This window comes from Tenebrio molitor, chromosome 8, assembly GCF_963966145.1.
Source record: "Tenebrio molitor chromosome 8, icTenMoli1.1, whole genome shotgun sequence".
Lineage (NCBI taxonomy): Eukaryota > Metazoa > Arthropoda > Insecta > Coleoptera > Tenebrionidae > Tenebrio > Tenebrio molitor.
Window position 1 is genome coordinate 12880740 of NC_091053.1, and position 15423 is coordinate 12896162.

A 15423-nucleotide genomic window follows, 5' to 3' on the forward strand; every position below is an offset into this window, starting at 1 on the left:
AGAACCCAAAAACGAATCTAAAAACTGCTTCATCAATTACATTCAACTTGTCCATCCGGCGCACCCAGAATTCCCAGAAGAAAATCTAAGAGAAAATTTCATCTATTATTTCTAAAGTAAAAAAAGAGATATTTTCGAAATGGCTTGGTCTTAGAATCCACAAACAAATCTAAAAACTGTTTCATCAATTTCATGCGATTTGCCCATCCGGCACACAGAAGAAAATCTACTAGAAAATTTCATCTATATTTCTGCAGTGTAAGAAATAGTTATTTACATTAGAGTACGGGATGTGAATTTTCCGGCACGACAACTGGTTTCGGGCACGATGGCGCAGCCGAGTGCCTGATTAGTTGGAGGGCCGGAAAATACGTCCCGTACGACATTTGTATTAGACTTTTCGGCTGACCAAAATATTAAATCTTTTAAAAATCAAGACTAATTTTATTGTAGAATTTGACATCGTCAATAAAGAATCGAATGCTGTGGAATCAATTCCTTGACGACCGTGACCGCTCATTTGTTTTTTTCCTAACAAATTATTTGCCGGCTAAATTTTCACGGTCGTGCTTCAAAATTTGATTTTGGTGTATTAATCGAGTGAAAAAAATGTCTAGTATATAATATAGAGTGAGTTAAATGTGACACCAGAGGCAGTACAACTAGTGGCAGGACTAAATTCTGAATTATTACCACAAAAATCGAAACAACGTTACATAGAACAATTTTTTCTCACGAAAGTATGTAATAACTATTCTTTAATTCACAAATTTTTAATAAACCATATTTTATTACAGACAGTTTTATTAATAGGTGTTTGTGGTGCCTGTCTCCGAAAGGAGTTATATACTCTGAAAATGGAAAATGTCAAGAGAAGATATTATATTGATAACTGACGCAAAAACCAATATTTGTAGATCGTTTGCCATTACCAATCCAAACTGGGTTGAAACTGTGAAGAAATACATATATGGAAGTCAGGTTAAATTGGTATTAAAACAATTTCAAATAAAATTGACAAATATTTGAACCTTGATTGCCCTATGGACACAAGATTGAAGTTCCTAAAATGATTCGTGATGACTGATGGCCTTCCTTCAACATCAAAAACAAAATGTACTATGTTGCAGCTACAGCTCCTCAAACAATGGTGAGTTGTGTCACAAACTTCGATACAGTGCTTTTATCTACTTGAATTTTTAGCAGTTGCTTCCAATGTAACCATCCAACATTGAGAATTCCATCATCAGTACCATAAGAGAAGCACCAGTACAACATATTGACATTCAACCCAGAAGTAATAAAGCTGACAGTTACCAAATTGTTTCTGCATTGTTCTCTAAAGTGGAGAATTGTAACAATAATGTTTACAACTGTAATTTTACAAAATAAATTATGTTAATAATGTTGCAAATTATTAAAATGTCTTGTACTTAACCACTACTTCCTGGTGAAAACGAATCATCTTTCTTCAGGTGAATACAAGATTTTGGGGTTAGAATGTTTTGTAGATTTTTATTTTCCAGTTGCACTTTAGCACTAACAGCTAGTACTGGATAAAGTAGGTACACAAAACCATATATCAACTTCTGTGGTTTTGTTTTATTGTGCAGATATTTATGAAATACCTGACAATTGTCAAAATTTTTGACATATAAAGCTGCCAAGCCAATAGGTTGTATTTTCCCTGTTACGATTATTTTCTTTTTTGATCGATATAAATTAAACAAACACATTTATCGGAAAAATTATTCAGGGAAACGTGTTTTTTTACACCAAATTAAAGTAACGTATGGACACTTTAATTTTAAAGTAACTGTGAAAAGAATAAATCAACGGTGTCCGCACATTTTTCCCGTACTCCACTAGATTTTTCCCACATTCCACTAGAAATTTTTGACATTGTACGGGAAATCGCACCTCCCTTGACCTAAAGTGTAAGGTAACGCTATATTTCCCAGATTGGGAGGCCGAAAATATATTTTGTGAAAGGTTTGGTCTTAGAACCCAAAAACGAATCTAACTGTTTCATCAATTTCATTCAAGTTGTCCATCTGGCGCACACAGAAGAAAATCTAGAACATTTCATCTAAGTATGTTTCTAAAGTGAAAAAAGAGACATTTTCGAAATGGCTTGGTTTTAGAACCCAAAAACAAATCTACAAACTGTTTCATTAATTTGATTCGACTATCTATCTAGGAGAAAATTTAATCTATGTTTCTCAATTGAAAAAAGAGATATTTTCGAAATGGCTTGGTCTTAGAACCCAAAAACTAATATAACCACTGTTTCATCAATTTGATTCGACTTGCCCATCCGCCGCACACAGAAGAAAATCTAGGAGAAAATTTCATCTATGTTTCTCAAGTGTACGAAGAGATATTTTGGAAATGGTTTGGTCTTAGAACCCAAAAACGAATCCAAAAAATGGTTTCATCAATTTCGTTCGACTTGCCCATCTGGCACCAGCAGAAGAAAATCTAGGAGAAAATTTCATCTATATTTCTACAGTGTAAGAAAAGATAGTTTGGGAATGGTTTGGTCTTAGAACCCAAAAATGAATCTGTGCCCATCCGGCGCACACAGAAGAAAATCTAGGAGAATATTTTTCATCTATGTTTCTAAAGTGAAAAAAGAGATATTTTCGAAATGGTTTGGTCGTAGAACCCAAAAACGAATCTAACAACTATTTCATCAATTTCATTCAACTTGCTCATTCGGAACTCCAACCCCCCACCCACATAATTACCATTAGCTCATCCATTCCCCATAATGAGATTCGAATCGCATAATAACGAAATTACGTGTCCCATTAATCCTGGTGCCTTAATGGTAATGAATTGTACCCGGTCGGGTGTATTGGTACGTTCAAGGTGGACGGACCCGTTGCAAAAAAACTCCACCCATCCCACGTGGTCTTATTTTTATGTCAATTGCATATTAAACGCGGACCTAAGTGATGCAAACAATGATTAATTGCTCACTGCTCATATCTAGTAAACTTATGATTTATGATGTAGCCCAAGACAATTTGTTACACTTACACACGTACTTAACAGCAAAAAGTATTACCTACAAACAGGTAACATATTTTACCTGTTGCTAAGTCAATTTGAAATCTGACGGAACAGAAGTAGTTTTCTCTTGCGGCGCTCATCCGAACTAGATACCCAAAAGAACAGAGAAAAATCAATTAACCAAGTCTTCCAGAATCGAGCCACCGCGCGGACCCGATTTCAATCCCGCAGAGAAGTGATGGAGTAGCGTTTAAATTAATTTCGAGCGTACACTTACCAATCGGTTTTATGGAAAGTACGCTTGTTTAATTACAGTTTCCTGTAAAAATAATTTTATTACGTAAACACCATAAAACGGAACTACCGCGTACCTATTTCTGCGATTGTTTTTACAAATACAATGTAAATGTAATGCGGCTTTTACTGTGCCGCTCAAACTTTGATTTATAACAGTATAAATCTTCCTTTTTAAATATGTGAACAATAATAACAACGAAACGGAATCGAGTTGAGCCGACGGCACATTAAAACTTTATCGGAAAGTAGATCGAAACAATGGATTTCTATTATTAAGTTATTATTTATTACGTAATTCACATCTTTCTAGATCTCGATCTTCGAACGGAACTAATCGAAACATTTCTGTTGTTCGTCATTTACTGCGATATTTTTGTTCTGCTGATCTCCACAAACTGGAACAAATTGTATCGGGTGTTCATTTAAATTTCCGATCAAAGTTGGCGTTGAAGAGTCGATTGTGAACGCACTACGGATTATGAATCACGGATCAGCTGTTTAAATCTTACGTTTTTACACGAGTGGTGCGTTCACAATCGACTCACAACGCCAACTTTGACCGGAAATTTAAATGAACACCCGATACCTACACTCGTGTGGTGCATTTTAATCTTACTTCAACCCCACGAAGCCACGACGAAGATTCTTTGGCGTAAAAATGAATGTCACTCCGGCAAAATCTCTAAATCGATTGAAAACCAGTCAGAGCGATTAAAATAATTTACCAGTTTGGTGGTCCTAGAAACTTATTCTTAATGAGTACGGTTGCTACTTTTTCCTGAAAAAAATCCGTCTGCGGCATCATCAAAAACCTGCTCATTTTGTAACTAATTGAGTGAAAAGGAAACCTTCATTCTCAATCTACATCTACGTTCATTAGTATTATTACAGATTTTTTTTGACACCGATCGATTCTGAATCTTAGAAAACGAAAGAGATTTGCATATCGGCATAATCGGAGAAAGTGGTCGCTTTTTGCCTTTTATGGCCTCTCTTCTTCAAATTCATTAGTCGGGACGTCGTTTCGAAATTGCTCAAAATTGAATAAGATGATGGATGAGGGCGCGTTCCTCGCCGAGATATTTATTGGGGAAAAATAAACCGGTGACTAAACGTCGTTAATCACAACTGTCAACCATCTGGCCGGGAGAGGGTTAATTTATGGCGATAATCTCAAATTGAATTTCGCGCTGAAGAAAGAAGTGTCCGACAGGGTTGGGCGAATAATCTCGGCGGACCGTCGTAAATCACGCGACCGAAAAGTTTTTCTTGCGCAACCGATTCAGACTTTCTATTATTTTTCATTATGCTACGAAAATATTTACCGATTTCGTCGGTATTTTTCTAAGGACGACTGGATAGACGTGATATGCATATTTCACTCAATTTATTCATATTCATAGTGACATATTATTTAATCAGTGTTGGACGGAAGGGTCACAAGTAAAAGTTAACAATGACGCATAATGAGGTGCGAGGAAAAAGTTCCGAGTTTCTCTGCGTTGGGTTTTGTTGAATTATTAAAAAATTCAAAAATGACAAAAACTCTTTGGAGACTTTCTAACTGAAAAAAATTCACAAAGTCGAGGCGAGTTCTGTACAAATGTTCTCAAAAACCTAAAACATATTAATCATTTTATTACTTTGAGTGGTGTCCTTTTTTTGTCCTGATCACATCTTTTTCACTGATTTTTAATCTCAATAAATTATGTTTAAAATTGAATAACAGTTTACATTTCCGGTGATTAAATTTAAATTAAAAGAACATTTATCAAAAAATCGATAACTCGAACATTTATCAAAAAATCGATAACTGTACCTGCTGCCAATTGATTTAGTCAATGCGTGAATAGATATCAATGATTGATCATCACTCCAGCGATTTCTTATATCGGGTGTTCATTTAAATGTATCCTCAAAGTAGGCGCTGAAGAATCGATTGTGAACGCTCCACGGATTACAGATCACGGATCAGCTGTTTAAATCTAACCCCACTTTTTGCGTTGTTTGTGTTTTTACTCTGGAGACTGACGAGTGGTGCATTCACAATCGCCTCTTCAACGCCAACTTTGAGGAGAAATTTAAATGAACACCCGATACATGATACATCTGTAGTTTGTGGGTACGTTTGTTGCTTCTAAATTGTTTGCTCAAAATTTACGTTTGGTCTATAAAATGAAATTATGAAGATTTCCGAAAATTGCAAAATGGTGGACGTCCAAAATCTTAACTTACAATGTTTTCTTTTATAATAAATCTCTGGTGCAACATATTTTCGGAATAGTAAGTTTAAGAAAACAGATACACAGCAGAAGTGAGATTTAATTACTCCGTTGCAAACAGATACAATAATAGATATTTACGATACAAGTGGGATAAGAGCATTGTTAGTAAACGCGTGCGAAACTTGCACAACGAGGCGAAGCCGAGTTGTGTGTCACACAAATTTGATAATGAGGCATTATCACACGTGTATTGTACAATATTTTATCTACGACCGCCCAGAATAAATTCACAACTGTCTTCATCGGGAGTTTATTTAACAAATTGTAAAAATTGTGTAATTACATAATACATACATATTTACAAAAAATAGTTATACTTATCAATTGTTCTTGTAGTTAAATGTTTATTAAATTTAAATTTTGATTGATTAGTTGTTATTATAAAAAAAGTGCGATAATGAAAATGCGTGTGGTAATGAAGTTCTTATCTCACGCAAAATTGATGGGATCATTTATCCCACGGGCGTAGATAAATATCTATAGCCTGGTCACAAATTAATAAATTCAGTACACTACAAAAATTTGTATCTTGGTTTCAAAACTGTTATCGGTTATGCTTTAAGAGCTGCGAATAATTTTTATGAAATTAACTGGTCGTAGATCAGAAAAAAAATGTTAAAAAGTTTAATCTCTTTTAGTTTCGAAGCAATAAGGATTAAAAAGTTACACGTTTAACCTCATTTATTTTGATTGTGGGAAAAGATTTTGACGATTTCTTTTTGATAGACTAATGGAAAAACAATTTTGGATTATAATCCGGTTTGCAATTATTTACTGTGTCATTTGCAACCTTTCCAAGAAACGACTTTGTGTCGATTTCTCTTGAAAATACTTAGCAACATCGCACCTGTAAACTATTCCAACATACAAGACTCAAAATCAAAATTGCTTACAATTAGAATATAATTAATTGTGAAAATTAAACTTGACTTTTGACACTTCCGTATCGTCACTTTGCTACTGACATTAAGATTGTAATTTTGCTTGATGGTTTCACGGATTAAAAAAAATCAAACGCATATGTACTCTAGAGATGAAACATTTTCCCAATGTTCTTTTATCTTTATTTAATAACCCACTGTTGAGTTGTTTCCCGAATTTTGGAACACTCTGTACAATGAAACATTAATGAATAATACAAATAAATTATAATAATGTGTGCCCCCGAGACAAAATGTAAACAATAAACGCATAAAAAAAATTAAGGATGAAGCACATTAAGGGGAAAAAGTCTACCAGAACAAGTATGGGCAATATGGTTCAGCATCAATTATTCAATTGTCATTTTTATGTTTGCTAAATAATAATCTTTGCCTAAACCATCGTTTTGCGCATATGTAAATTTTTACTCCTTTTGACAGGTGTGACGACCCCAATTTTTTTTTAATTTCCATCTTCTAAGTAAGTGACCCTTTACAGGCATTTGTGGTAACTAAGTAAATGAGTAGTTACGCACAGAGCCCTGTAATATTTTACAGGCTCGTAGAAGAGACTTTTAAATATTACGATGTTCATCAAAAAATAGTTAATCAAAACTAATTAAATCATTTTTGGAAAAGTTTAACATAAACAAATTTCAAAAGTCATTTTCATACCGCTTTTTGGATCCAATCAGTAAGAGAACCGCACTTGCAGCGTTGGCAATTCCTTGGACATTTTCTTCCACTTCAAGAAAATCGCCTTCAAAGTCTTCATCGGGCATTAAACCCATTCTTTCTTTTCTTTCTTTTTGCAACATTTCACAAAACTTCTGACAGTATTTTTGTTGTTTATCACAACACCATGACGACGTAGGTATAAATTGCCCTACCGCCTCTCAATACAAAATTTCATTTTTTATTAACATAAATAGCAATTAAAAAACGATGTTTAAAGGCTGAAGGTGGAAATAAAAGTTTGTATGCAACTCGCTTAGCAATTAATCTTTACTGGGCTCACTAGATTATGGAGACTCGCTCCTTCGTCGCTCGTCCTACTAATTCCAGCTCGCCCGTAAAGATTAATTTACTAAGCGCGTCACATAAATAACTACTATTACTAATTGAAACAGTTGAATGAACTAAAAAGCAAGTACTGTGACGTCAAATAAATTCGGAATTAAAGTACACTGTGATTTTATTATGAAGTTGGCAACATGTAGTTTTTAAAGACTGCACAGCAGTAACACTTGACAGCACAATAAACGTGTTTATTCTGATCGTGACATAGAAATTTATAAAGGAAACACAAAATTCAAAACAAAACATGAACTCGGCGCTTCATGTTGTCAAATGCGTTTTCCAATTGTTGGGGGGTTATGTTAGCACAAACATCTATAATAACGTCACACAGTTCTTCGATAGTGTGACGTGTGCTTCTAAAAACTGTGTTTTTGAGATGTGGATAAATAAAATAGTCCATTATTGTAAGATCCAGAAGATTTGCAAGAAATTCCACCACTTGGGTGTCAAATAATTCTTTCAAATAAGCAATTGTTTGACGAACGGAACGTGCTGTAGCATTATCTTGCTGAGAATAACCTTCGGTAAGTTCATCGTTATGTAACACGTTGATTAAGAGCTCTAATAAATCATTGAGATATCTTGCAGCAGTTACGGTTTGGTTAAAAAATATTGGTTCGATGCTTCGCCTTCTCGAAACCGCTTTTTTGTAAATGTAAAGGAGTTTCCACAAATTCATGGGGACTTGCTGCGGACCATATTCTCATGTTTTGTTTATTTATATCCTGAAAGATGGAACCACGCCTCGTCTGAAAAGCAGCACTTATCGAGAATGTCATGGTTGTTCAATTTTCCAAAAACTAGAAATGTGCTATTCTTCTTCCAAAATCAAAGGGCCTGACTTTGTGAACTGCTTGAATTTTATATGCACATAACTGCTGATCTTTTTTTAGTATAGTGTGTCATGTTCCTACAGATAACTGAACCTCTTGTGACAGTTTCACAATTGATTTTTTGGGTGAGTTTTCCATTCGACGCTGAATATCTGCGATATTTCTAGGTGCCCTGCTCCCTGGTTTACGGTTTACTGATCCAGTTTCCCGAAATTTGTCAACACAAGCATAAATGTGTTTTACAAGCTGTGTATAAGTGGTTACAAGATTAGGAAACTGTTGACGAAACTCCTGTATCCACTGATTGATTGAATAAACATGTTGTCGATTTTCTAACCTACCACTTCGAAAATAACTTTCAAGAAGAAACATTTTGTGTGGTAATCCCATCTTATTATAAATATGTAATGAAAATTATAAATGAATGCCTCACAACTTTTGTAATTTGAATTAATTTGACAACTGTCAGTTCTCAAAGTCTACCAACCGTTCCTAGACAAAATATCTAAATCACAGCCTACTCTAATTCCGAATTTATCTGAAGGCGCGGTACTTGTCTGCTACTGTTTTGTGTAGTGCAGTTAGTGCATTTGTCAACATTATCTCTTTCGGACATTATCAGACGAATATAAGCAGACCTTGTTACTGGAATAATAGTAATCCATCAAGTGGTTCCAGAGATATAAATTATGTTCGATTTTAATTTTTTTTAATCAGTCTGAACTGTTTCTATTTTTACAGCTAGTAAATTAATGTGTAGTACCATCGGTTTCATAGACATCTAGTACAGTAGAAAATCGTAGTTACCTGAATTTTTGGAAATTTAAGTTGTGTAAGGTTTCTACGTGCCACGTTGCTACACGTTGCTATCGAAGATAGTGATAGTGTCAGCATCTTAAAACTTGACGTGAACGATAATTGAGTAATGACACTGACAGTTTGATTTGATTTTCTCATTGTCATAGTTACAGTTTGTAAAACGGTCGTAAATATCATAACCTATCATCATGTTGTATGAGAAGGGAAAGAAGAGGGAGTACTGACGGAACTCCTGGGTCACGTAGTCCTCAACCGACGTAGGGTTGCCTAGCGTTGTCTCAACGGAGTGATCCCATGACGGAACTCATGGGGAATAATAAATGGAGGGGAGAAAACCAGAATAACTCCGCGATCGGAAACCACGTGCTACGGCCTCAGACAAACTGCAACCCCTCCTAAATTTTCGTCTTCCATAAATTTTCATAAAGTAGAAAGGCCCAAATACCCAATTTTTGTGGCGGTGGACAGTATTTATGTGATGGGACACCTGTAGGTACAGTTCAATCACAAGTTTCAAGCGACTTTGAGTTTGACAATCCACATCTAAAACGTTTTTACTACAGTCCATTCCATTTAAGAATGCAGTAAAGGTCGCTTCGAATGGAGAACGTTTCACACTGGCGAACGCGGCAAATTTGAAAACATACATTCCAAGTAAAATTAACAAAAAAAAAAAAATCATAAAGGAACTTACCGTAGTGGTATTCTAATAACAAAATTGTAGTTTCATGATGCGTCTGATGCAAAAACTCGACAAGTTTGACACTAATAACCAAAAAATCGATCAAATATCAAAATTTGACAGTAGTTATCAAAAATCGAACATTGCCTTCGTGTAAACTTTTCTCTCATTTTGACCAATCAACGGGAAAATAGTCCCTATGCTATTCCATACTGCATACTTAAATGGAATGGACTTTAGGTATATATTCTAACCTCATTCATTTATCAAGAACATGAAAGATTTGACAACGTCGCATTCATAGACGCATCAGATCTCTTTCCATCGTCTCTCGTTAAATTCACAATTTTCAAGTGATATTGTTCACTTTTGGGTCAATTTCGTCAAACACTTTGCACTTTTTTCGATTCGACGCCTCATCAACTGACCACTTGTATTCGTGCAACGTTGCCAGATCTCTTTCACCCAAATGTCAACTCTAATCAAAACGATACAATTTCCAATTTTCAACAACTTAAACATATAAAAATACAACGCCTCGTTCTACAACACAACTACACAAAAATAAGTATTTCGCGAAGTTTTGCAGCGAACTTGTTCGAACAACAGGAATCGCAATTATTCCATCCTCCATTTGGGAGTGAACGTTCACGTCGGCGCCGCAATTGTGGTATTCTCGTTGCAGACGATACGGTTAATTACGATGCCATCAAGTGTTGAAAACCTTAAGGCCGTTGTGCATGCGGCGCATAATTGACGTTAAGACCGACACAACGACAGTCATCGCCAGTCGCCTCAATTTGTATCTCGCCAACAAAGCTTCCACGGCCACTAAGCCAACACAATAAAGACCATTCTGCGAAAACGCCACGAACCTCGTTCTTATTCGTCGTGTGCGGCTTCATCGAAAAATAATAATAATAATGATGATAACGTTTCAATTAAAGTAAACGCGTAGTGTGCCACCGAACTGGTCTGCAACAGACACGGCACCCGCAGGACAACGGGGTCAAAGTAATTTGCAACTGTTAAACAACAACTCAGAAGTTTTGCCACTTCTTCCGAAAAACTCCTCTTTTTGGAGGTTTTGCAAAAAATATGTACATCAAGTGGTCTGGATCGAATCTAAACTACTTGTGCATAGAAAAGTTCTTGTTTTTGAAAAGTATTTAAAGTCCGATTGGTCTCTGTTCTGTTGGGTCATTCGTGACCCATTTAGTCCTACAGCGCTAACGATCTGTTGCAAGGTGCAAATCGTGCCATCTTGATTTTATTACATGGTTCGATATGGGCCAGTTAATAAAGCCCATGCAAGAGGTGGTTAAAATTCGGTAATAATCTGGAACGAGCCTCCAACAGGATGATTGAGTGTTCGATCGCGTCCTCCGAATCGTGCTTGCATTATTATCAACCGTTACTTTTGATGGCACCTTCTTCGTTTTCGTCTTGTTCTTCTCGATTCGTCGGTCGTTACCGCGCGGTGACGAAAATATCCGGCGGGTTCAAGCAGTGTCAATTGATTTGTTTTCGGACGGAATTGGCCACGAGAAAACCAACGATAGAGCGAAATCTGACCGGAACACCTAAATTGGCATCATTGAAACAGCCTTCGGAGCCACACTTTCGCGCTAAGTCCGCCGACACGACTTTAACCCGTGACGGGTGTCACCCATTAACGGTGGGTTCACGAGAAGTGGGTGCCGAAGATTAAAAAGCGAAATTGAAGAGCGAAAAAAATGGTACCACTTCAAAACAGGTCTAAAAATAATGAAAATGGAAGAAACCAGTTCCAAAAGAAAAAAGCAATGTTTCTGATGGTAATACAGTTGTCCAAGTGTGCACGGGAGTACTTTTGTCAAAAATTTTGGGTGGGCACCAAGGAGCTCATCGGGACCAATGTTTGTTCAAAATCTTGTCAAGAAATTGGAAAATCTTTCTAAATGTCATGTCGATTAACACCGCACCCGCCAGTTTTCACCACAAAGGTTACAACAATTATTCATTGTTCAATTTCACCGTTCCCATCTGTTGCTAAAGTGTTCTCCAATTGAATTATCTATCGTGAAGACCAGAAACAACTCGAGCCCACCTAGTACGTCCATTTGTCGATAAAACATGATCCAATTATCCTGCGATATCCTTGCGGTGCCATAGCATATTTCATTTTCGCAGCGTCGCTTCGTAACGTTCTCCACCTACTTACGTTATGGCCTATTCGAGATGGATGTGCACGCGGAAATCATGTAAAGTGAACAGATAGATGTAACACATTAACATAATTGTTGGCAACGTTATAAATCGCGAACGCTTCCAGGAATTAAAATAAATTAACAACCAGAAGCGGTTTAATCACGAACGTGCTCTATCTCCGATAAATCGGAATTAATTTTTAATAAATTTGAAACGGAGATGGTTTGTGGTTGAGGTAACGGCACTTGCTAAGTCATTTTACGGATGCTGTCTCGCAACGTAAATATTTTGGATTGAACATGTTTGTTTTCAGCAAAGGGTCAAAGGGTGCCCTCAGATATTTGCTTCGAGAATATAATATAATATAACTGTCAATTTACACTTTAAAAAAGCAAACAATTGACGGTTTCCAGCACCTTCACAGACCACGATTTCATTTGAACGCCCGATATTGTTTGAATAGGTAGATTAAGATATTGTAAATTGTGTAAAAATAAACAGAAAATCATTTTCTATTTTGCGTTCATAACAGAGCTGTTACGATACCAAAAACAGTATCGTAACAGCTGAAAGCGGTTCTAGAACAGCGATAGTACAATTGACGGTTATCAGCATCAACCAATACGCGCGAATATCCTAAAGTTGACAAGTGTTTCAATTGTTTTTTGCCAACCATCAAAAATTCCCCAGAATTTTAAAATTCTTACTTTTGATTTAAACAAGGCTCAAAAGGTACAAAATAGAAAAAATAGTATAAAAAAACTCGTTTCATAAGGCATTTATTTCATTCGCGCTTCGCGACTCGTTTTATAAACCTGGACCCATGAAATAAATACTTCCTTATCAAACTCGTTTTTTACTACAGGTGTCTCAAAAAGACGACCCACGGTATAACTTTGCTATTGATGACCCAAATCAAAAAAATTATACAGGAAACGAAATGGCTCTAAAAACACTACAAACCTGAGGGAGCATATAATTTTTATACCATCTACCCATTTATGGGCAACGGGCAACTTTTACTTTTAAATGGTAACCTATTGAATCTGTTACAGTTTTTTTTCTGATTGTAATGGCTTAAAACACTATACCCTTTGATAACAAAATTTCCGAGAAAAAGAGGAAAATATGTTGCATCAAAATGAGATTTATTGTCATATTTATTTTATGAAAAAATCAAGTTAACCGACCTCCATTATTCAAATATTTTTATGAATTATATAATTAAATAAATAAAATTTGCAACATGAAACGTGTGTAAAATTGACATTTAAGTGAAGTCCAGCACACTATCAACAAATTTTCGTTTATGAAATAAGGATAAACCATAAAAGCTTATATTAATAACATAATTACATAAACATTTTTGTTTTATAATACAAAAATTCCCGATAATATTGCGGAATCTGGAAAAGTGCCCCGAATGCTTGCAGCGTTTCCACGTTGAATGGCAAGGGAAATCCTCTCGAAAAGGAATTTCTTTGATTTTGAATCGCCTGATTCCGCGATAAGTCGGTTTCCGATGACTAATGAAATCGATGGCTTCTTTGCACCAAGGGCCTAAGGATACATCTAATTTTGATGCAACATATTTTCTTGGGAATTTTGTTATCAAAGGGTATAGTTTTTTATGCCGTTACAATAAAAAAAAAACCTAACAGAATCAATAAAAAAAATTATAGGTTACCATTTGAAAAATAAAAATTGCCCATTGCCCATGAATCGGTAGATGGTATAAAAATTATATGCTCACTTAGGTTCATAGTGTTTTTAGAGCCATTTCGTTTCCTGTATAATTTTTTTCATCTGGGTCATCAATAGCAAAGTTATACAGTGGGTCGATTTTTTTAAGACAGCCTGTATAACTATTATCGGGTCGTTATCCATTTAAAACTATTGTGAATCTTCGGAATTGTATATCCTATGGTCACAACAAGACAGAAATTTGGCAACGTCGCGCTCCCAGACCAGACACCAGGATTTTTTTTTTTTACTCCTGTTGCTGGATTCATTTACGTTGTTGTCTTATTGACTATTCTTTTTTTTTCACGAATCTTCCACCAAACCGAATTGTCCTTTTTTTCGATTCATTTCTTCAAACCTAACCCAAAATAAAAGTGTGTGTTTTTATTATGTTACACAGTAAGATCCAATGCGTAAAAGAAATATGTAATCAAATCTCACGTCCAGTCCAGAAAAATTTCGAAAAGTCAAAGTTGTACAATGTTATTATAAATTATTGTAGTCGAAGCAGGCCCATGTTAAAAAAATTTTCGCCGCTTTGATGTGAACTGTCAATTTTTGTCGCTGTCACTGTCATTTTTTAGCTTAGGTGAAAAGTGTGGTAATGAGATTTCTTTTTAAATTAACGATTTAATCAAAAAATACTGAGTTGTTTTGAAACCAATTCTAAAAATATTGAGTTGTTTTGCACCCAATTTAACTCCTGTGTGTGTGAACGGTGTGTACTCACTTATTCACATCATTTTGATGTTTTTTATACGGAGCGGCAACCATAAATTTTACATTCAGTTTTTACGCTTACTTGGACTACAATCATTTATAATAACCCTGTATAACTTTTGCAAATTAGCTAAAAATGAACAGGCAATGACGTTATCGTTCATTTTGGCATAAATATTAATTTAAAATTATTATAAATCATGAAATCCCGTCGTATTCTAACCTCAATTAGTAGGTGTCGACAGTGTGGAAGTCTGGCAACGTCGCTTTCAGAGACTAGACAAACAAAAATCTCTTATTTTCTTCACTTATAATGTTCCGTTTCACTATTTTTTCTTTGCAAATCTTCCATCAAGCCGAAATTGTTCATTTTTGAATTAATATCTTCAAACACCGACACGCAAAGACTAAGCTTTTAACTAAACCTAAGACTGGATCACGTCGGGAAATTTCGGAAGCAACAGTATATAGACAGTTGTTCCTACTCGGCTACAAACGTCCGCAATGTGCATTCCTAATTAGCAATTATGTAGTAAGGAAGTGTGAATATGATGCGGCAAATTATCTCCGCACCTAAACTCAATAGAAGACCATCTCTAGCTGCCAATTGCATCTTAAAGCTTGTGAACCGGTGTACACGATGAAATAAAAGTGTATCGAATAAATAATATCATAATAAAGGTGTGGATTGATCGCTAAACAGCAAGATAAAAATCTGAACCGGAACTGTTTCCGGACGTATTCTAACCTCATTTACGAGATCAAAGACGCACGAAGTCTTTTCTTTCCGTCCCTTCTTTAACTCACTTATGTCGTTTTCCCACTTCGCTATTTTG

The 15423-nt window shown here is 35.6% G+C and overlaps 1 protein-coding gene and 1 long non-coding RNA gene across 4 annotated transcripts in view; both read right to left on the reverse strand.

Annotated features, from left to right (window-relative positions):
* Nucleotides 1–15423, reverse strand: part of LOC138136336 (ras-related and estrogen-regulated growth inhibitor-like) — a 104964-nt gene that overhangs the window by 60672 nt on the left and 28869 nt on the right. The window lies entirely within an intron of this gene.
* LOC138137221 (uncharacterized) lies at nt 520–1642 on the reverse strand. Of its 2 annotated transcripts, XR_011161630.1 has the most exons (3): nt 1439–1633; nt 1032–1373; nt 520–952 (listed from the first exon to the last, which is right to left on the reverse strand). It is a non-coding gene; the product is annotated as an uncharacterized lncRNA (long non-coding RNA). The 2 variants fall into 2 exon arrangements; XR_011161629.1 differs by lacking the exon at nt 520–952 and having other exon boundaries at nt 1010–1373; nt 1439–1642.